The sequence below is a fragment of the Triticum aestivum genome, chromosome 2B (assembly GCF_018294505.1).
Source record: "Triticum aestivum cultivar Chinese Spring chromosome 2B, IWGSC CS RefSeq v2.1, whole genome shotgun sequence".
Classification (NCBI taxonomy): Eukaryota; Viridiplantae; Streptophyta; class Magnoliopsida; order Poales; family Poaceae; genus Triticum; species Triticum aestivum.
Window position 1 is genome coordinate 196959774 of NC_057798.1, and position 23422 is coordinate 196983195.

Consider the following 23422-nt stretch of genomic DNA (forward strand, 5'->3'; position numbering starts at 1 on the left):
GATAATTACCCGCACCAGCACAAAACTAAGTCCAAAAAACTTAGTAGTTCGATGGACTCGACACCAAAAACCGATAGTTACAACTGCATTATAACTTTATTTTCTGGAATTCATAGTAAAATAGAACAAAGACTAGCTCATTGCAGCTGACTTGCTAGTTCATCCAATTATTCGGTAATATCCCAGATTGATCTCACCCGCAAAAAAAAAAATCCCAGATTGATCAAAGAGGAGGCGTTGCGGTGATGGACCCTTGAGGTCTGGCGTGGCTGTTGACAGCCCTCCACAGCCTCCATGAACTCGACGCCAACATCCTGGCGACGAGCGCTTCCGGGTCCGCGCAGAGCTCCTCCATCTCCGCCGCGCGCCGCGTCAGAGCCTCCACGAGCGCCTCGCCCCCGGCCCCATAATCCAACGCGCGCCGCCTGAACCTCTCAGCCAGCCCCACGAACCTCTCCGTGAACCGCGCGCCAACACCCTGACCGGCCCTCGCCGCCGCTTCGATCGCCTCTGCCCTAGCCGCGTCCGTCTCGGGCACCCCGCCGCCGCCCATCTCCTTGGCCACGTGCTGCCGGAACTCCGCCGTTGCCGCTCGCAGGAGCTCCGCCCCGTCCTTGTACTCCGCCGTGATCCCTGCGGCGGTCCTCAGATACCTGTCCCGCAGGCCCCGAGCGTCGGCCGCAAGCGCGTCCGCCTGTCGGCGCCGTTCGTCGCACCACGCGGCCTGGCTCCGAAGCTCGGCCACCAGCCCCTCCTCGCCGGCCCTTGTGGCGAACACGTCCGCGCCGTGCGTGAGGTCGTCCCCGTCCTCCTCCATCTCGCCGGCGAGCGCGACTGCGGTTTCCTCGATGTAGTCCACCCAGTCCAGCTGCGCGATCGAGGGAAACTCCGCCCTCTCCTGCAGCGTGCTGCTCACCTCGGACTGCATGGCTCGGAGGGAGTCTTCCACGTGCGGATCGACTATGCCGTCGTCTACCATGGCCCTGATATCTTCGTCGGTGTAACGCGCCTCCAACGCCATGGTCGTGTCGATCAAGAACGATTTGTTTTCTTGTTTTTTGCGTACAAGATCTTTGTCTGCTGCGGCCGTCGAGCTCCGTATATATAGACAACGGCAAATTTTAAGATGGTCCCAACTATTATGGACCGTCCATTATTTCTGATCCAAGGGTCGAGATTTTATGAGGTAATAGGTCATCCATGAGAGGTAATAAGTCACCATCAAGAGGTAAATAGGTTGCCCAACACTCTTATTTGGAAAGTTTTGGAAAAGTACGAAACACCAGAAATGGAAAGTAAACATTAATGATATATACCTACCATATAAAGAGCGCTCGAGTATAACGAAACTATTGCATTCCAAATTAACATGATCAATGACATTAAATCCATGATTTATATTGAGATATCATGAGGTCACACAATAGCGTGACAGTACATATAATATGAACGTTTGTATTATTTCCATAATTTATTAATGGCTGCAAGAAAAATGCACATATATGGTCAAGTACACCAAGATACCATGAGGCCACACAGTAGCGTGACAGTACATCTAATATGAACGCTTGTATTATTTCCATAATTTATTAATGGGTGTTAGAAATGCACATATATGGTCATGTACACCAATAAATTTAAGAAATGAAGAAAATATGGCGTTGTCCTGGTTAGCTATTTTTTAAAGTTGTGAGTTCGAAACTTGGTATTATGTTAATGCTATTTTCACAAGTTTTCCACTATTTCTATTCGATGTGGTTCAACCAATTTATTTTATTTTGCAGGTTTGTAACACCTAGCAACGAGTAGAAGCGTTGGAGCGAGCTCAAGGCGTGACATCGTCATCACACCTCCCTCACCGGAGCATGACCAAAAAATGTAGTAAACAGTCAAAAAGTTGTCGTGCTAAGCCGCACAGGACTAGGTGACCAAAACAGGAACCCCTGCAGATGAAGATAAGCCTAGATCAGAATGATCCAAACCGTAGACAAGTAAATGGAGATGAACAAAGACAAAATCCACCAAGAATAACCGAGGACCAACACTGACCTAATCCCACAAAAAACAATGGAGTCACATCTTAACATGCCGCCGTCGATGCTGGACGCACCATCGGGATGGGGGCTAGGCGGGGAGGGCCTTATTTCATCTGTAGGGAGCCGTTGTCGCCTCACCTTCCTAAGCAGGACACAAATGCCTCTTGGAGATGAGGCGGACCGATGGCGACGTCGATGACAGGTGGTGAAACTCTAACCATCTGGCAACCGCGAGCAAAGGCAAACAGATTAATTCTCAAGTTTCTATCTCATCTAAAAAGTCCAATTTTAATCTAGCTTTTCGGATCATGTTGAGGTAACATGCGCGACAATAGCCAAACTGATTACTGCGTAAAATGCAACGATGTGTTGTTTTACAAATATTAAAAATACTCTAATTTTTTGAAATACTAACACCGTCTCTAATTTTCAACTTAGATGGACCTCCACATCTTTTCATAATTCATGATGATTTCTACAAATAGATAAAAAAAATGAAAGGGATATGAACTAGAAAGATGTTGGTAAAATCAACGAAGAGGGTTGGACAACTAGCCTAGATTCGGCCAAACGTTTAAAAGGGAGACTTAACCTTAGAAGCTTACCAAGGACGACAAATTTGGTCGAACGAGGCTCTCCGATGCCTTGAGTACCACTTGCAGAACATGAAAGCACAACAAGACCGACCACTCCGGGAGAGTGACGAAGGGGAACAAAACTTACTCTAACCCAAGAGACATAACTTTAACGCCAGAACACATATCTGGGCCTGCACCTCTCTTTTCATCAGAGCGGATGACGAAGGAGGAGGGGACTTATTATAATAAGTCGAAATGTTTTTTTTTCTCAAAAGCTGGGGTGAGAGATGAGAAGTATTTCAATTTGCCAAATAGAAAACGGAAACATCGTCCACTTACAAGATTTGAATGTCCTGTGAAGTTAGTGATTAAATTTAGCCGTGAGATGGATCTATAGTATGTTGACAAGTACATTGATTCACACAACCATGAGCTGGCTAGACCCAACGAAACATCATTTCTCCGTTCACATAGAAAAATAACAGAGTGGCAGAAAAATGAAATTATAGGTCTCCAGAAGGCTGGCTTGAGAAAACATCAGATTATGGATGTTATGGTGCACGAGAGCAATGGAGATCATGCTGAAGTTGGATATGTCCCGAGGGATCTTTACAACTTTTCATACTTAAATAAATGTGCTAAGATTATTGATGGTGATGCAAATGCAGTTCTGCAAAATATGAGACAAAGACAACTAGAAGATTGTGAATTCTTCTTTGACTACCAAACCAATTCTGAAGGCCGCTTGGTTAATTTGTTTTGGTGTGATGATCAGTCTCGCCTAGATTACCAAGCATTTGGGGATCTTCTCATTTTTGACAGCACGTATCGGACAAATAAGTACAACGTGCCCTTTGTTCCTTTTGTGGGGTTGAATCACCATCGTAGCACCACAATTTTTGCTTGTGCTGTTGTTTCTCATGAAACAACTGAATCATTTAAATGGTTACTGCATACTCTACTAGTTGCAATGTATCAGAAATAACCCAAGTCCGTAATAACCGATGGTGATCATGCAACGCGAAGAGCTATACAGCAGGTGCTTCCTAACAGCATACATCGATTGTGTACTTGGCACATGGAGAGGAATATGACTCGCTTTATTCATCATTGTATGATACCTGATTTTAGGGAGCTAATATATAAAGCAACCACGCCAAGTCAGTTTGTTCGCAGATGGAAAAAATTTGTTGAGGCACACAAGATTGGTGAGGGTAAGAAAAGTTACAAGTGGATGTCAAGGATGTACAAAATCCAAAAACTGTGGGCAGCTAGTTATGTCACGAACAAATACTTTTTGGGTGCACAGAGTAATCAGCGCAGTGAAAGCCTAAATTCCCAATTGCATACTCACTTGAACAGAAAAATGACATTAGCAGATATGGAAGAACATTCCTTTCGCTGTGTTAAACGTATCAGAAGAAATGAGTATGAATTGGATTGCGTAGCTTCACAATCTTTGCCAGTGCTCATTACAGAACATAAACCTTTGGAAATGGATGCAGAGAAGTGCTTCACTCTAGCAAATTTTCAGTTGGTTCAGAAGGAGATTGAAAGGTCGTCAAATTATGAGATTGTTGAGATATTGGAAAATGAAAATTGCATAAAGTACATTGTTAGTGCCAGAGAGTACACAAGTGTCCGCTTTGTCGAATGTGATGATGAGGAGACACTTGCAAATATTAAGTGCAACTGCCTAAAATTTGAACGTGAAGGAATACCTTATTGTCATGTTATGTTAGTTCTGATTAAACATGACACACTCATCCCACATAGTTGTGTGCTGACTAGATGGACATGGAATGCCAAGTCAAGTATCCTTTCAGATGAAAAGAATTTTTTTATGAAGCATCAGGTTCAACTGAAGATTTTCTTAGATGGAAGAAAACTCTAACTGATGAGCAAAATAAAAGAAGGCAAAATGATGATTTTCATGGAAGTAAAGGTGAAGTCAATCAAGGTCTTCTAAATGGAGCAGATTAGCTCAATTTGTCCAATACAAACAATGACCCTTTCAGCATCTAGCACAAGCTGTTTTTGTACAAACTTGATGGCAGCAACTTCCAAGTCACTTAAATCCATCAATTAATAAAAAAATCCATAAAACTGCAACTATTTCACTATCTAATAACATACCTACGTGGATGTTGTCGGGAACAAATTTTGCCCTGCTTTTTGACTAACATATGGCGATGAACATATTTTGTTGCGTTTCCTGTGCGTCCTACTTTTAATATTATCAACAAGTGTTGGACTGGAAACTTCATTCTCTTCACTACTTTTAACCTTGTCTTTGAGAAGTGTTTCACTTGAGAACATTTCAATACTTTTAACCCCTTCAAGAAATGTTGGGCTGGAAAATTCAAGATTGGCAATACTTTCTACCTTCTCAAGAGGTGTTGGGATGGACATTTTAGCATTTTTGGGAGATGTTTCAAGTGAAAACAAATCAACACTTTTAACCTCCTCAATAGATGTGCCATGTGCTTTCCTTCCATCAGTGCATTGTAATGTGTTTGGTTTACCAGTACTGCTTGCCATTCGATTCACCCTCGTTTTTGCCATGCCAACTGCAGTTGAAGCGTGCGAGTCAGCTTTCTTCTTCAGAGGAGATACAATGTTACTCATTTCTTCTTTGCACTGCATTCTCATCTTTTTAGTTTCATGTGAATTGCGCGGCAACACATCACTAACCATTGGTCCTCTTTTTCCAGTGAGTTGTGCCATCACATTCTGCTATGTGCAATTATAGTCAGTAAAGTGGTCCATAGCTGATAAAAACAATCCAAATATTAAAAGAATGCATGCATCTAGTTTGTGTGCGATACTGGGTATCAAGCTCAACTGGTCTTGTAGAGAAGGATTCCCGCTCCTCATGTCCATATCATAATCAAGTGATAAGCCATGATTGTAACCAAGCATCCTTTCAATGGCCTAATTCAATAAATACTAGTAAGTAAACTCTTACACATGAAAAAGTAATTCTAAAAATGCACAAGACTAACCTGCATTTTGGAATACAATTTGGGTACCAATCTAGTTCGCTCCTCTACCACTCTCAGCCTAACTTCAAAGTTTGCTTCTCCACCTTCAAGGTTGTCCTAGAGACACATGACTAAGTACATCGAAAATTTAAGATTAAATTTAGCACTGAATTGGAGTTACTTATTGTTTGATGCCCTAAATCACAATTAGCATCGTAATCTAACCCATCCAAGTCTATATGCTTCTTTTCATCATCAAAGCAACCATTATTTGTTTCTTTGGGTGATTCCTCAATAATACCATCAACAATTGGGTCGCAAGTGAAATGTGTATCAGAATAATTGACACGCAAACACATGACCACCTAAACCATGCAACCCACTATTACATTGTTATCACAGTCATAATACAAAATATATGTATAAGATTCTTAATAACCTTTGCATCATCCATTTTATTTTTTGCGTCTAAAACCATCCGCTTGTCACATTCCTGTTGGTCCCAGTTTTTAATCAATGGATGCTCATGGTGATCATAAGCAAAGTCATCTCCATGTGCTTGAAAATGTTCAAAGTACCAAACCTGATCATCGGAGATATAGAACTTACATGAGTTAGCAAATCACACAACTCAAGCAATAAACCAAGGAATATAAAAAGAATGAAAATTACCTGTAGAAGTGCCAAGTTACCTACTAGGCCTCATCTTTTGTTTTTCTTGAATTCTGCCAAGTTAGTTAGCAAATATTCCAGTGTGAACTCTGCCCAGTTGTATTTTTTTCATCTTTGAAATGTCTGCAACAACTTCTAAGTAGTGGCTGCTAACATATTCCTTTGAGCATGGTGCCAAAACTGTCCCAATTGCATACAAGACAAACATTCTAATGAAGTCTTCATCGGCTACACCACTCCGTATCTGTTTTTCTAAGTGAGTGAAAGCGATCGCCTTATCGCCCTTGTACAACGCAAACACCTTTGGGTCTGCTCAATTTTTACTAATTGTTATCTTCTCACCTTGGTTTGGCAAACCTAAGATGCATTCCACATCTCAAATACAGATTGGAACCACATGCTCACCTACTGTAAAGTTTCTATCCCTTTCACTATAACCATCTGCAAGGGACTCGAGAAGAATGCGACGGATTGACATGGAGGGTACATTAAGCAATGACCCTAAGTCCATCTCATGCACAGGTTTTATTTGGTCCTCATTCAGATCGTCACAGAGATCAGCAAATTTTCCAGGCATACATACTGTCGAAGGCTAAACACGAAAGCGTAAAATGAAGTCATCAAAACTAAAGATGAATGGCAACACTGCTGAAATGGAATGAACATCTACGCACATACCATCTCAACCGCCGCTCCCTGACTGCTGACCAAGAACATCGACTAGAATCTGTCGATGTCACGCACCTCCCTCACTCCGCTGCACTTCACAAGGGGAGAGGCGTGAGTAAGCCACCGTGACAGGCATGGGCTGCGCTGCTGCGAATAACGACGGGCATAAAATCGGTGATTTGAAGCTGGAGCCTGTTAGACTATGTATAGCTTCTGTACCTATGTACGTATATGGTACATATTGTAACACAACCATTATATATAATGAGATAAGACACCCCTAGAGGGTTGTGCTGGTTCCCCAAAACTTATTGTCTTACATGGTATCACGCTAGGTTACGATCGCTTCCGCTTCTAAACCCTAATACCCGCACCGCCGCCGCAGCCGCCGCCGCCTTCACCGCCGCCGCCGCGCCACCGATCGCGCCGCCGCCATGTCGAGCGCCGCCACCACCGGTTCCACTGCTGCGGGCTTCCTCCCGGCCTCTCTTGCGGCTCTGCTCAACCTCCCGCTCGATGCCGTCTCTGTTCCGGCTCCGATCGGGACAAGGAGCATCGGCTCCGTCTTCTCCACGCCGCCGGCGCCCTCGCTTGGGCGTGACCTCGTGGTCCACACCGCGGCGCCGCCGTCCGCTGCGGACTCCGCAGGCGTCGTCCCGCCGCTCCTGCCGCAAGCGGATCACACTGCCCCGCTGGCGGGGTTGGCGGCGTCCGCCCCGGCCGCGGGCCTTGCGGCGTCCGCACCGGCCGCGAGCTTTGCGGCGCCCGCCCTGGCTGCGGTCCCGCCTCCTCCCGCATCGGCTTCGGTGCCTCCGGCTGCCTCCATGGTGTTTGCACCCCAGGCAGCCTCCTCGATGGGATTGTCTTCGCCGCCGCCGTTTCACTTCGGTCATCTCATCACCACCAAGCTCTCCGCCGACAACTACATCTTCTGGCGTGCGCAGGTTCTCCCGCTCTTGGGGAGTCACTACCTGCTAGGCTACGTCGACGGATCGCTTCCCTGCCCACCCGCGCTGGTAGACAGCGTGCACGGTCCGGTCTACAATCCGGCCCATCGCGTCTGGACGGGGCAGGACCAGGCGAACCTCTCCTCCATCCAGGGGTCGCTCTCGCCGGCAGTTGCCGGCCTTGTTATCTTCGCGAAGACGTCTCATGAGGCCTGGACCATCCTTGAGCGCACCTTTGCAGCGCAGTCCCAGGCTCGTGTCTCTGCACTCCGTCGTCAGCTTGGAGAGTGTCAGAAGCTTGACTCCACTGCCACTGAGTTCTACAACAAGGTCAAGGGCCTCGCCGACACATTGGCCTCCATTGGACAGCCCCTCACCGACTCCGAGTTCAACTCGTTTATTGTCAATGGTCTTGATGAGGAGTATGATGCCTTAGTCGAGATCATCAACGAGCGGGGCAACTCGACACCCATGCTGGCACACGAGGTTTTCTCTCGGCTCCTTCTCACTGAGCAACGGGTCGAGACTCGCCGCACTAGGGGCACTGGCTCCCTCTCGGCCAACGCCGCCACCAAGGGTGGCCGCTCTTCTTCATCACCCCGGTCTCCCTTGGGGCTGCCACCGTCGCCCGCCTCGGCCCCCCCACCTACTGCGACCTTACCGGGGGCTGGCGGTCCACGTGTGTGTCAGCTTTGTGGCCGCGATGGGCACTGGGCCTCCAAGTGTCATAAGCGCTTCCAGCGAAGCTTCCTTGGTCTTGGCAATGACGGCAAAGATACACGCAACAATGCCCGTCAGGTCGCCATGGCTGATCGTCCCGCGCCGCAGAAGCAACAGGGACACACTCAGTCCTACTCCATCGATCCACACTGGTACATGGACTCTGGGGCGACAGAGCATCTAACCAGCGAGATGGGGAAGCTTCACACTCGTGAACCCTATCATGGCTCCGACAAGATCCACACCGCCAATGGAGCAGGTATGCACATCTCTCATATTGGTCAAGCATCTCTTCTCACTAGACATGCCAATAGGAGTCTTCAGCTTCGCAATGTTCTTCGAGTTCCATCTGTGACCCGTAATCTTCTTTCAGTTCCTAAACTCACACGTGATAATAATGTGCTTTGTGAATTTCACCCTTTTGATCTTTTGTTAAGGATCGGGGCACGAGGGACATTCTTCTTAGTGGGCGGTTGTGCCAGGGCCTCTACCGTCTGGAGCATCCTGGTGTCGCTCGTGTTTTCAGTGGAGTTCGGGTCTCTCCGTCACAGTGGCATGCTCGTCTTGGTCACCCGGCCACACCTATTGTCCGTCATATTTTGCGTCGTCATGAGCTTCCTAGTTTGTCTAGTCATAAAGATGTAGCAGTGTGTGATGCTTGTCAGCAGGGGAAGAGTCATCAACTTCCTTTTTCGGAGTCCAGTCGTGAGGTGAAACATCCTTTAGAACTTGTGTTTTCAGATGTATGGGGTCCTGCTCAGACTTCTGTCAGTGGTCATAATTACTATATCAGTTTCGTTGATGCTTATAGTCGCTTTACCTGGCTTTACCTTATTAAACGCAAATCTGATGTGTTTGATATTTTTGTTCAGTTTCAAAAACATGTTGAACGTCTTCTCAAGCACAAAATTGTTCATGTCCAGTCAGACTGGGGGGGCGAGTATCGCAACCTCAACTCTTTCTTTCAGTCGCTTGGGATAGCTCATCGTTTAGCATGTCCACATACACATCAGCAGAATGGTTCAGTCGAACGTAAGCATCGTCATATTGTTGAAGCTGGTCTTACTCTTTTGGCCCATGCATCTGTTCCGTTTCGGTTTTGGAGTGATGCTTTCACCACTGCATGCTTTCTCATCAACCGTACTCCTACTCGTGTTTTAAACATGAAGACTCCCATTGAGGTTCTCCTTAATGAACAACCTGATTATACCTTTCTCAAGGTATTTGGGTGTGCTTGCTGGCCGCATCTTCGTCCATATAACAAGCGCAAGCTTGAATTTCATTCTAAGAAGTGTGTTTTTCTTGGCTATAGCTCTCTTCATAAAGGTTACAAATGTCTTCATGTTCCCACTAATCGTGTCTATATATCTCGGGACGTCGTGTTTGATGAGCATGTTTTTCCCTTTGCCAACCTTCCTGTGTCCACTGTCGAACCACCATCCCTGCATTCATCCTCTGTTGCTTCTGACCAATTTGATGATGTTGCATACTCTCCTTTGCTGTTACCTAACCATGGTGCAGGAATCGGACGTGGAGCTCGTTTGGAGCTGTTGGAGGATTCACCATCATCATCGTCGTCTTCTGGTGGGCACGTCGATCGCCCTATGTTGCATGGCATCGATTCGCGTGCCCATGCATGGTCACCCGACGAGCCCGTCGCGCCGAGCATCTCCACTGCTCGGTCCGTTTCACCAGCGGCCGCCGAGTCGCCCGCGGCTCGGCCCGTCACGCCGTCTTCGCCTGCGGCTCGGCCCGTCACGCCGTCTTCGCCCGCGGCTCGGGTCCTCACGTCGCCTTCATCAGCGGATCGGCCCGCGACACCGGCCGCGCCACGGCCCACTATGCCGAGCTCGCCATCGGCCCGGTCTGTGATGCCGGAGTCGCCAGCTGCTTCCTCTGCTCTGCCGGTTTCGCCGGTGGGTCGGCCTTCTTCGCCAACCGAGTCCGAGGCTACCGTGACTGGCTCCTCGTCATCGGCTGACTCGTCAACGTCGCCGTCCTCCAGCCCGTTGCAGGCTGCTCCGTCGACCTCGGTGGTTCCTGTGTCCCGACCACATACACGCAGTCGCAGTGGCATTTTCAAACCTAAGGAACGTAAGGATGGTATGGTTGCTTGGTTGGCTTCTTGTTTGGCTGCTGCTGTTGCGGATCCATCTTCTGAGCCTCGCTCATATCAGGCTGCCCTGCGCATTCCACATTGGCAAGAGGCTATGGAGCAGGAGTTTCATGCTCTTCTTCGTAACAAGACATGGACTCTCGTTCCTCCACCACCACGGGTAAATGTTATTGACTCAAAATGGGTATTCAAAGTGAAGAAGCATTCGGATGGATCTATTGAGCGTTACAAAGCGCGACTTGTTGCTCGCGGTTTTCGGCAGCGTCATGGTCTTGACTATGAGGACACCTTCAGTCCTGTCGTCAAGCCTACCACTATTCGGCTTCTTCTCTCCATTGCTGTTTCTCGTGGTTGGTCACTTCGTCAACTTGATGTGCAGAATGCTTTTATACATGGATTTTTGGAGGAAGAGGTTTATATGAAACAGCCACCTGGTTTCTCTGATCCTTATCGTCTTGACTATATCTGTCATCTTTCCAAAGCACTATATGGTTTGAAGCAAGCTCCTCGTGCCTGGCATGCCCGCCTTGCCTCTGCCCTTCGTGCTCATGGGTTTGTGCCGTCTACTGCTAACACTTCGTTATTTCTTCTACAGAAGCCAGAAGTCACTATGTATCTTTTGGTATATGTCGATGATATTATCCTTGTCAGCTCTTCTCAGTATGCTGTTGATGCTCTTGTCCGCTCTCTTGGTGCTGATTTTGCGGTCAAAGATCTTGGGAAGCTTCACTACTTTCTTGGAGTTGAGGTCACTTCTCGTGCTACTGGTCTTGTCCTTACGCAGAAGAAGTACTCCTTGGAGTTGTTACAGAGAGCTGGCATGCTGAAGTGCAAACCGACCACCACACCCATGTCGTCTACCGACAAGATAACAGCTGTTGATGGTGAGCTTTTGTCTCCTGCGGATGCCACAGAGTATAGGAGCATTGTTGGTGGACTTCAGTACTTGACGATCACGAGACCAGATATCTCTTATGCTGTTAACGGGGTTTGTCAGTATCTTCAGGCTCCCAGAGATACTCATTGGGCTGCTGTTAAACGCATTCTTCGTTATGTTCAGTTCACCCTGACATTTGGTATGCATATTCGGCCGACTTCCTCTCGGGTCCTTTCGGCCTTCTCTGATGCAGATTGGGCTAGTAGCCCAGATGACAGGCGATCCACGGGGGGTTATGCAGTATTCTTTGGCTCTAATTTGATCGCCTGGAGTGCTCGGAAACAGGCTACTGTGTCACGTAGCAGTACTGAAGCTGAGTACAAGGCTGTGGCTAATGCTACTGCAGAGATTATTTGGGTGCAGTCTTTGCTTCAGGAGTTGGGTTTGTCTCAACCACAGCCTCCTATTCTTTGGTGTGATAACATCGGTGCTACATACCTTTATGCAAATCCAGTATTTCATGCCCGAATGAAACACATTGAAGTTGACTATCACTTTGTACGGGAACTTGTATCACAGAAGCAACTCCAGATCAAGTTTATCTCATCTAAGGATCAACTTGCAGACATCTTCACTAAGCCTTTACCGCTGCCACAGTTTGAGGCTTGTAGGCGCAATCTTACCCTTCTCAGTTCTTTATTAAGTGGCTAAGATTGAGGGAGGGTGTTAGACTATGTATAACTTCTGTACCTATGTACGTATATGGTACATATTGTAACACAACCATTATATATAATGAGATAAGCCACCCCTAGAGGGTTGTGCTGGTTCCCCAAAACTTATTGTCTTACAGAGCCATGGAGAAAGAAATCCATAGAAAGGACTCGGATCAGTGGGGATTCATAGGAGGATTTTTCGGGGATGAGTAATTCGGGAGTACTAATACTATTTTTCTCCGTGGTTATCTCTCCTGAAACGAGAGATTTGGAGGGGTTTTCCTTATTTATCTACTACCACTACAAAAGCATGAGAGGGCATATCCAACTGAGCATATTAGCCGTCTAATCAAGATCTAAAGGCCTAAATTGTTAACGAAAACTATCGTTAACGAAAACTCCCCCTCGCTAAACTCCCCTTCTCGCCACGCGCACGCACGCCCTTCTCGCCACCCGCACACACCCGCACGCCCTTCTCGCAACCGCTCGTGAAAAACCACAAAACTGACCCTTTCCACAAAGTTCAACACAAAATGGCCCTATTTTAAAAAAAATTCATAAAATGGCCCCTTTAGCATGACGCCGGGGCCTAGGGCGCCGTGCTAGACAGCATGACACCCTGTTCAAGGGCGCCGTGTGGGTTAGTATTGACTGCCAGCTGGGCCGGCCTAGGAAGCATGACGCCTCAGTTAATGGCGCCATGAACAAGAGCATCACGCCCCAGACGGTGGCGCCATGCACGCACTTAAGTTTTGAGGCATCGAAGGAGCCGGCGTGCTAGTTGATAACTCTGTCCTAGGACACTAGGCCGGCCGGTACAGTAGCTAGAGCAGAAAGAGATCGGCCTAACTAGTTACAAGGCAGACGCTAATTCATTTGCAACGAGACGGAGATGGACTTGTTGAATGGGATGGAATGGAATGGAAAAGCTAGCTACTAGTACCACTTGGTGTGCAGCAAAACTGCAAAACAATCGGTGCAACCCCATTCTCTGCATGATTAGACTCCAGCTTGCATTGCATATAGACTGTGCTGTGTGCTCGATCGAGTAGGAGTAGGAGTAGCTAGCTACTCTAGTGTAGCACCACTTGCCACTTAGCACGACCTGCAGCACAAAAAATGTAGTAGTAGGAGTAGCTAGCTAATCTAGTCCAGCATTACACACATAGAGAATACAATCACCCATTAGTCCATCCATTTTCTATTTTCTATTAAGTGCAATTTTTTGGGTGAGAATGCATTACACACATAGACGGAGGGAGAAGTGCATTTTCTTTCCAACCTGTCAAGTCTAGTCCATCCATTTTAGTAACTTATAAATTACAAATTAAGGATAGTCAGCCAGTAGTACATCCATTTTATATTGTAGTGCATTTTTTTTGGTTTTTCAAAAGTCAAATATGTCATTTAGATTGATCAAATATGCACCTTTCCCCTAAAAAAAGGTATCCATCACATTTTGAAACGGAGGAAAAGTCATTTAGATTGATCAATAATTAACGGGTGGTCACTTAAACGGAGGAAATGTTTTTCATTATATTAAATAAAAACCAAACCATAAACCTGAAATGAACAATTAGTCACATTATCAATCTGTAATAAATCCCACTACAAAACTAGAAAATCCTTTATGCAGTCCGTTTGGCGGGTAAACGTAGACACGGAGACAGCCGAAACAACAAGGATGGTCGTCAGCGCAAATCTTACATTCTTAATAAGTTGATCCCCACTACTACCAATTCTCTCAACATGTACATTGTCCACATCAACACCATGCCATGTCATCATTCAGTTTGCAAAGAGGAGCCAATTGGTCTGATTCATCCTACGGCCACGGAGGTAGAAAAAGACTTCCTCCGTTTCCACGTAAAGACAGCTGAACAGTCCATAGAAAAAGAAACTGCTTTGTAACTCATGATGAAGGCATGTGAGGTGACTTCATGCACGGTTCAGTTTGCAGCCGTCCATGTAGCCTTTTCACCTTATGCACTAATTAATCTCTTCAATTAATTTTTCCTAGAAAAATAGTTCCCGAGGTATTATCTTTCGACCCATTCGTCTTATGGACCTCTCCGTTTCCACTTCCGAGCCGTAATCCACGCACGCCTTTCTTTCCGTAGGATAAAATCTAACTGGTGTTATTTTCGGGGAGAAAGAGTTGATCATTTTGTGATTTATCCTAGAGAAAAGAGGTGTGCGTGGATTACGGCTCGGAAGTGGAAACGGAGAGATCCATTCCATCCCATTCAACAAGTCCATCTCCGTCTCGTTGCAAATGAATTAGCAGCTGCCTTGTAACTAGTTAGGCCGATCTCTTTCTGCTCTAGCTACTGTACCGGCCGGCCTAGTGTCCTAGGACAGAGTTACCAAACTAGCACGCCGGCTCCTTCGATGCCTCAAAACTTAAGCGTGTGCATGGCGCCACCGTCTGGGGCGTGATGCTCTTGTTCATGGCGTCATTAACTGGGGCGTCATGCTTTCTAGGCCGGTCCAGCTGACAGTCAATACTAACCCACATGGCGCCCTTGACCAGGGTGTCATGCTGTCTAGCACGGCGTCCCAGGCCCGGGCATCATGATTTTTTTCTAAAATAGGGCCGTTTTATGTTGAACTTCGTGGAAAGGGTCAGTTTTGTGGTTTTTCACCAACCGCTCGACCCCCGCCGCCGCCCCTTCTGGCCAGGTGCTCGACCCCCCGCCGCCGCGCGGCTGCCCCTTCTGGCCAAAGGCTCAACCCCCCGCCTCCGTGCCTGCTCGGCCCCGCCTCCGTGCCTGCTCGGCCCCGCCGCCGCGCCTGCTCGCCAGCCGCTCAGCCCCTTCACGCCCCCGACACCCTCCGCTTTCCTGGGGCTGACACGCCGCCGTGAGCATAGGCTGCAGCACGCCCCCGACCGACGCCGGCGTCCGAGCGGCACCTCCGCCGCAGGGGGTCCGGGCCGTGGCAGCACGCCCCCGGGCGCCGACGAAGGTTGACACGGCGATAGTTCGTCAGTTCCTCTCGCCAAAACAGGTAACCTCTCCGCAGCAGAGGAGGATACATCCTCAAGCCCTATATCTTTGTGCACCTTAAGCACCTGGAAGCCAATACGGCGAGCCACTTAGATCCCCTCCTCCCGGTGAGCCATCCTTGACATTGATTCAGTCTTGTTGATGACGTACGAGTAGCACAGTGATTCATATTGTTGATGTCCAATATTCATTCTTCTTGATATGCAAATTTAGTGTATGTGCTGTCCAAATTTCAGTGTTTTGTGGTCCAAAAATTCAGTGTATGTGTTGTCCAAATTTCAGTGTTCTGTTGTCCAAATATTCAGTTTTGGTGTTATCCAAATTTCAGTGCATATGCAGTCTAAATTTTAGTTTATATGCTGTCCAAATTTCAGTGTACTTCCCCTGCTATTTTACTGCCATTTATCAAATGGCTTGCTGCCTTTCATCAAGTGATTACAGTGCACCATGGTTGGCTTTAACCCTTAGTTCTCTTCTGTTTTCCTAGGCACCCACGAGCTGGCCTTGTTGCAAGGATGAATCTGCTTATCTCGTAATCAATGGAACAAAATGTACTGAGTATTTACTATTACTACTGAAATACTACTACTTTTTTGCAAATTACAGAAATACTACTATATATGATTTGGGAAAAATAATCGGGTCTCTCATTCAGTTTAGTCCACCTAATTTTTTTTCTTTGTAGCTCCGCCACCAAAAGATAGGCCCCGTTTTAAATTCTGGGCACAGGGCCTCTGATATTGTTGGCCCGGCCCTGTCCGTGAATAATTCCCTTGCCAATTCAATTATTATCTATGTTGGTTATAGAGCATTAGATCAATTAATTGGAAGGATATAGACACACTCTGTACGTACAAGCTAGCTAGCTAGCTACTACAAGCAGCTTGATTGATTGTTTTATGAGAAGCTTCCTGCGTCTTCGTTCTATTAAAACTTTGGACCAGTTTATAAGATACCAAATGTTGGACAGTATACATCTATTTCATATCAATGTTTGCTACCGACATACGTAGTTGTGATAGTTAACATTTCCTGCTCCATATTGTTTCTTCTGTTGACAAATCCAGAGCAATATATCATATCATTCCCTATTTATGTTAAGAATATGGTCTTCATGAAACAAGGATTGTAAGGGTTTCTTACTAGCTGATCCAGTGAAGTCTTGTTGGTGTGCTTTCTTTAAATGAATTTTAAACACTACATACTGGTGCTATTGCTCTTGTTATAAAATTGGTCTACATTCTAGAAAACTTTATTCTATGGATGCTGCCTGATGTGATTGTCTTTTTAGTACTGTCCGAAACCTTTCATATAAACAAAGTGGAGATTACACATCTGTTTTGGACCTAGAGCCATATTCATTGCCAATAAGAGCAGCTTCTGCATGGTATGTGATACTCTTCCTCTCAGGCATGTTTTCTTTTCAGCATAATCATCTCCCAGTGAGTTGTATTTTCTTTTCTCCAATGAGGGTCTGCTGCATGACCAATTCATTTCTCTGTTCTATCTGATTGGTGATGACTTTCTGATAATTTGTATGTCTTTTTGGACTGGTCATTAGTTTTTGAAATTAGATACTTTTGTTAATTGCAAGAGAGATAATTGTGATCATTTTCCTATTGTGTGTACTCTATTCTACGTAATCAGATTCTCAAAGGTGTGTTGCCATCGAAGGTGAAGACTAGATGTTCTACTCTTGTGCCTGAACAATCTGTAGTTGGCAGCAAGTTTTTTCTTAACAGTGTTCAATCAACTTGCCCATGTTGTATATACAATATATACAATTCCATAAAACTTGCTTATATGTTTTTTCTTTTTGTAAAAATGCATCGGCTCACGGTCACTGAATAATTAGGTTTCAGATTATGTAGTTTTCTGCAGGTTGTCAGATAAACTCTTCCAGAGATTGAGATCTAATCACAACAGCTTTGAGTCCTTTACCTTTTTATTTTGCAAAATGCGATCAGAAGTAGTTTTCATCTCTAATGGTAATGAATAGATTCTCAAAAAAGCAAATTAATTGGAATGATCTGCTTAGCATGTCCCATGACTTCAAAAGGAATAATTTGACTAAACTGAGATGTTGATCAGCAGTGAAAAGATAGACAAAATCAAAGACTGGGGACCTACGATTGTCCTGTAACCCCCTTTGTCAACACTTCGTGAGTTCATGATACACTCTTAGTTTAATAATTGATTGAACAGTGACAGTTAGTGTTATGCTTATAAGTTGGTATCCCCAAGTACTGTCTGTTGTATATGCTGTGTATTATTACCTCCTTCAAATTGAAATGTTGTTCTAATAAAAATACAACATGACCAAGACTGTACTTGTTATTGCAAATTGTTGGTGATGCTAAATAACTATGGGCTCAGGATCAAGGCTGTACTTGTTATTGCAAATGAGTTATTGCTTTGTATTTTTACATGCCGGCGGTTGGTAGGTGATAATAATTTCTGCATGTCTACACATAGTTTATTCATCCCACTGGAAAAAGCACCAAGAATGTTGTGTGCAGAGATGTCTTGGAGGGACAACACATGTTTGTTTTCCATACATGCCAATCCACCTTATTATATTAGGACATATTACTCATCTCTAATATTGTTTTTTTTCTAATTTATGTACATATTATGCATACAATGATGAGCTGTTCTATTAGGATAATTAAATTAGGGAGTCTTACTAAATAATAGTATAAAGATGGTACTGAAGGAGGCTTTGCAACTAGCAAGGTAATCTGTTTACAATCCGACTGTGATATTTATTAAAAGATATATGGATGTTGTGTTCTCTCAGACAATATAAAGCATGCTTCTACATTCTCTGCTAAATTTGCAACTTTCAATGTTTTGTGGGGCCTTTCCTCTCAACTGTAGGGATTTTACCTCCCTGATTTTTCTGTGTGTGACTCTAGCTATTTTACTTCATTTATGTTGTTTGTTTTGTCAATTTTGTTGAAGTTACTGCAGTTGACTGCTCTGAATTGTTGATCGTCCACCTTGAAGGTTATAATTGCTAAAGAAGCAGAAGGAGATTTTGAATATTTGGTCCGACAACTTCCACCTGATCAGTTTGAGAATAAAAGCAGAAGAATGCATCCAGCGAGCAATGATTAAGCATATTCATCAAATAAAGCATTAAATATACAAAGGTCTCCACAAGGTTTGCATAAGAAGGTAATGTTCCTTCTTTAAATTGTCCGAGCTTGTGGGACGGAGCCAACTTTCGGACGTCTGTATCATGCATGTTTAGGGCCTTGTCTCTATATTTTTAATGTGAAATCATAGTAATCTGTGAATAATATTTGCACTTGTGTAAGCTTGCACATTTGCTACAGCAGAGCAGAGTTGGTGTAGCATCATTAGTTTCTTTGTTGATATACTAACAAGTTACCCTGTGCAATTTCTTGACTATTTGGAGCTCTGATCGCGTGCAAGATTGGAGCGCCCTGTGCAATTCCTCGACTATTTGACACAGCGAGCGTCGAACGGGAGAGTTCTGAGAGGAGGCACGTCCACCAGGTGCATCTCCTTCGTTTGGCCAAGGCCACCAGTGAATAACAGTTGTGGAACCGCATCATTCACTTGCCTACCATAGATTGACGGGCGCTCCGCTCCACTACTCCATCTCATGTTGTATATTTCCTCTCTTTATATCAAATAAAGTATAGCATGTAAATATGTTTAAATTTAGAAATAATGTTTTCCCTTCTATCTTCACTTATACTGTTAGAAAAATGTAACTAAATTAAGTGGATGCTCTTATTTGAAGCCAGATTATAGGATTATTCCTCTGGTGTTATTGATGGTTTGATCTAGAATTTGGTATGATGTATAACCATCAGTTCAGTAGATGGTTCCTTTATATTATTTCAAAGGCTTGGCAATGAATTTGGATTAAAGTTATGGACATGATTCACTGAAAATTGTACTTTGTAGGTCTATTTCTCTATGGTCTTGCTTCTTAATTTCGATTTTATCTTGGGTGGATTTTGAAAACATACATGAGTGTTATCCTTTGTGTTTATTGGTAAAAAAAACACATTAGATATATCTGAATTTTAATTGAGTAAATGAGTAGAGTACAAGTAAATTCAAACACGAAGCAAAAGCTTTGATGTTTCATTAATTAAGCAGAAGATTGTCCGGTTAATATAAGGGCCAAGCCTACTCCAGAACACCGTAAGCACCACTCTGCATGGTGTGCTGCTGAATGACCCAACAAACAAACGCCAACCACACAAACACACACTAGCTGGGGGACTCTCTTTGCCGAACAAGCCGCCCTTCCATCACATGCGGGAAAGAAGTCATAGGGCACTCTCCTTTAGTGATGAAGTGACAAGTATTCCATACGCCTGTGTTAGTTGCAACCCACACGACACGAAGTCCATGTCGTCGAAGCTGCAAAGCTCTCGCGGCCGCCACCCTGACGTCAACTACTCCAACACGCCTTGCGCACTCAACTGGTACCGCTTTTGGGGTTGTCGCCCCGACATGCCACTGCAAAGACGTGCGTTGCACGTGCATGCATACTAGTTTGCCAAAGGGAAGAGGTGACCGGCTGAAGCAACGAGAAATTTGGGGGGCGTTTCCTTATCTGACGTGATGTAAGAGGTGGCCGGCTGCATCAAGTGCAGTTAATTACCTGGGCTCGGTACTAAATCGTATCAACGGTTCAAATCTTCTATGTCCTCTTACCCCCCCCCCTCCCCCCACACCCCGCGCGGAGGTAAGGAGGACCATGCTAACACAACTCATAGACGACACCCATGAGAGGCCGTGGCAATATTATGTGCCCGTGCGCCCAACCAAAACACTGAAATTTTGCTATAGTCCAAAGTTCAAATGGAGTCGGGCCTCGCGACCTGCGCGGAGGACAGCGCACAAACGCATGATATGGGCCAGCCCATGTGCGGCACATGGCGCCCTGGTTGTTTATTCATTTTTTCCTTTTCGTTTCTTTTTATTTTCTTTCCAAACGTCGCAAATTTTTCATGATTTTAAAAAACACCAATTTAACGAATTCAAAACATGTTTCCAGATTTATAGAGAGTTCATGAATTTTTTGTTCTATGATTTTATTTAAAAAATCGAATTTTGGAACATGTTCAAGATTATGAAAAAGTGTCCAGGGAATTATAAAATGTTCATGATTTTGCAAAAAATGTTCGCACATTAAAAAATCCATGAATTTGAAAAAACAATGTTCAGTAATTTAGAAAATGTTAATGATATTGAACAAATGTCAGGAAATCATAAAATGTTCGTAGATTTAAAAACATGTTCGTGAATTTGAAAAGGGTTTGCAATTTAAAAAAAGAAATCATGGTTTGAAAAAATATTCATCAATTCAAACAATGTTTACATATTCAAAGAATGTTCATGAGTTTGAAAAAAGGTCCGCATATTAAAAAATGTTCATGAATTTATATTAACACATTCAAAAAATATTCATGTATTAAAACATGTTCATGACTTTGAAAAATATTCACATATTAAAAAAATGTTTATGAAAATTTTAAAATAGAAACAATAAAAAATCCCCCAAAAAACTTGAAGAAAATCAATAGAAAAAACACAGAAAACCGAAAGAAACTGGTTATGGGAAGGTTCTAGAACCTTCCCAAAACCGGTGAGAAACACACAGAAAACTATGTCGGCCCAATATGGTGTGTGCGGTCAGGGGAAGGTACCCGTTGCCTGACTATTGCTCAACCTACGCAATAATTAGGATCCGCCATCCAAACAGACTCCCGTGATTCGAAGAACGAGTCCGATTACTAGATGTAGGTAATCACCCGAGGTTCTATATGGGCCTTCCGCTGGACATGACCCATTGCCAAATATGTTTTCGATTTTTGTATGTATTCATATTAATGAAATGATTTAAAACCACCTGAAATTTGCAACAAAATCGAATGATCTCATCTTCGTCTATTTCGCATCCAACGGTGCTCGTTGAAACCGCAATCACGAGTCTTGTTGGGTCAATGACTGGTGGGCCCTAGGTCATCTCTCTTGCCGCCACAAGACTTACCCAATGGCGGCTACTCCTTTTCCAATTTAATTCTTTCGCGCGATCACATTCACATCAGGGGGTTACCTATTTGATTTTTTGCTAACTGCAACACTACTTCCCTTAGTTTCCTTCGTCTCCTCCTCTCCCCTCAACATTTTTTTAATTCACCATTAATGGTTGTTTCACGAACAACGACGGAAAATTGGCGGTGATCTTGCCTTTCCCTACCCCATTGTGCCATGTGTATTTTACACATCGACCATTGGTTAGGTCCGTGTACCGCTTGCGGAGGAGGAAGGCCGCGTGGGTGCTCGTAGCCGGCAGGATTCATTGGTTTGAGGATTGTACTTTTTGCACTTGTATTGCCTGTCAAATTTTTAGTTTGATTAGTTGGTGATTTGGTATGTCAGGGAGTGGCGGTGGGTTTGAAATCGACGAAAATTGGATTTTGTATTGGCAATGTGCTGGTGGTTCATTGTTGATTTGATGAGTTCCAATGATAGACTTGTTGCGGAAATTGGGGGTTTAGTTTTAGTGAGTCTTTTCGATGTTGTCTGGTGTGTGCATTCGGGTAGTTATCCACATTTTTAGACCTTACTTTTTAGGCATGTCCTTTGGTTGGTTACAATGGCTTAGTCCTTTTGGTCACCATATGTTTAGTACATTTTTTGCTCACATTGTATGTAGTACACCACCCCCATGCAATTTCACCATAGAACTTGTTTACAAGTTACCAGGCATGTCCTAGTTTTGTTTTCCATTTGGGTAAGAAGTCATCACACATGCTTTAGTTATGAGACATATCCTTCCGTTGGTTACTATAGCTTAATCCTTTTGATCACACCTTTTGCTCACATTATATGCAGTAACACTATCCCCTGCTTAAATTCATCATGGAACTTTATTTACAAGTTATTAGGCCTTTTGCACCTTAGTTATCACGCATGCCCTAGATTTGTTTTCCATTGCTTAGTTTTATTTGGAATCATTTTCCCTCATTTTATATGCAGTAATTTAGGCACTTCGGGAGATCACCTTATTAGCAGTCATCGCTGTATGCCATTTTTTCTTTAGATTTCTCACTTTAACATATGCTCATTATCCTAATAATTTATCATACTACTTTTTTACTCGTTTGTGGTTAGTGAGCATGCATGACAACATTTTTCTAGTTTGCTCTGTTTTTTAGGCCGTGTTCATCCATTTTTGAAAGGATTGAGAAGAGGGGTCTAGAGGGGGGGGGGGTAATTAGACCCTCAACAAGTAAAAGTGGCAGTTTTTACAAGTTAAGGTGGAGTTTTAGCACAAGTTCAAACATTCACAATACATTCAAGCAAGCATGACAAGAGTATGAGCAGCAGAAAGAGTAAAGCATGCTAATTGCAAGAAAGTAAAGATATGGGATTGGAGTGTGCAAATGCAATGAAGACATGGAGATTTTTGGCGTGGCTCCGATAGGTGGTGCTATCGTACATCCACGTTGATGGAGACTTCAACCCATGAAGGGTAATGGTTGTGCGGGTCCATGGAGGGCTCCATCCATGAATGGTCCACGAAGAAGCAACATTGTCTATCCCACCATGGCCATCGCCCACGAAGGACTTGCCTCACTTGGGTAGATCTTCACGAAGTAGGCGATCTCCTTGCCCTTACAAACTTCTTGGTTCAACTCCACAATCCTCTAGGAGGCTACCAAGTAACACCTAACCAATCTAGGAGACACCACTCTCCAAAAGGTAATAGATGTTGTGTTGATGATGAACTCCTTGCTCTTGTGCTTCAAATGATAGTCTCCCCAACACTCAACTCCCTCTCACAAATTTGGATATGGTGTAAAGATGATTTGATTGGAAAGCAACTTGGGGAAGGCTAGAAATCAATATTCTTGTGGTAGGATTGGTATATCTTGATCTCAACACATGAGTAGGTGGTTCTCTCTCAGAAAATGTATGCTGGAAGTGTAGGCATGTTCTGATGGCTCTCTCACATATGGAGAAGGGGTGGAGGGGTATATATAGCCTCCACACAAAATCCAACCGTTACACACATTTGACCCAACTTGGTCAGACCGAAT

General features: G+C 44.5%; 1 long non-coding RNA gene across 1 annotated transcript; it reads left to right on the top strand.

Moving 5' to 3' along the window:
* Nucleotides 1–14945: 14945 nt before the first annotated feature.
* Nucleotides 14946–19147, top strand: LOC123044325 (uncharacterized). The gene is made up of 2 exons (XR_006419980.1): nt 14946–18503; nt 18748–19147. It is a non-coding gene; the product is annotated as an uncharacterized lncRNA (long non-coding RNA).
* The last annotated feature ends 4275 nt before the right edge of the window (nt 19148–23422 follow it).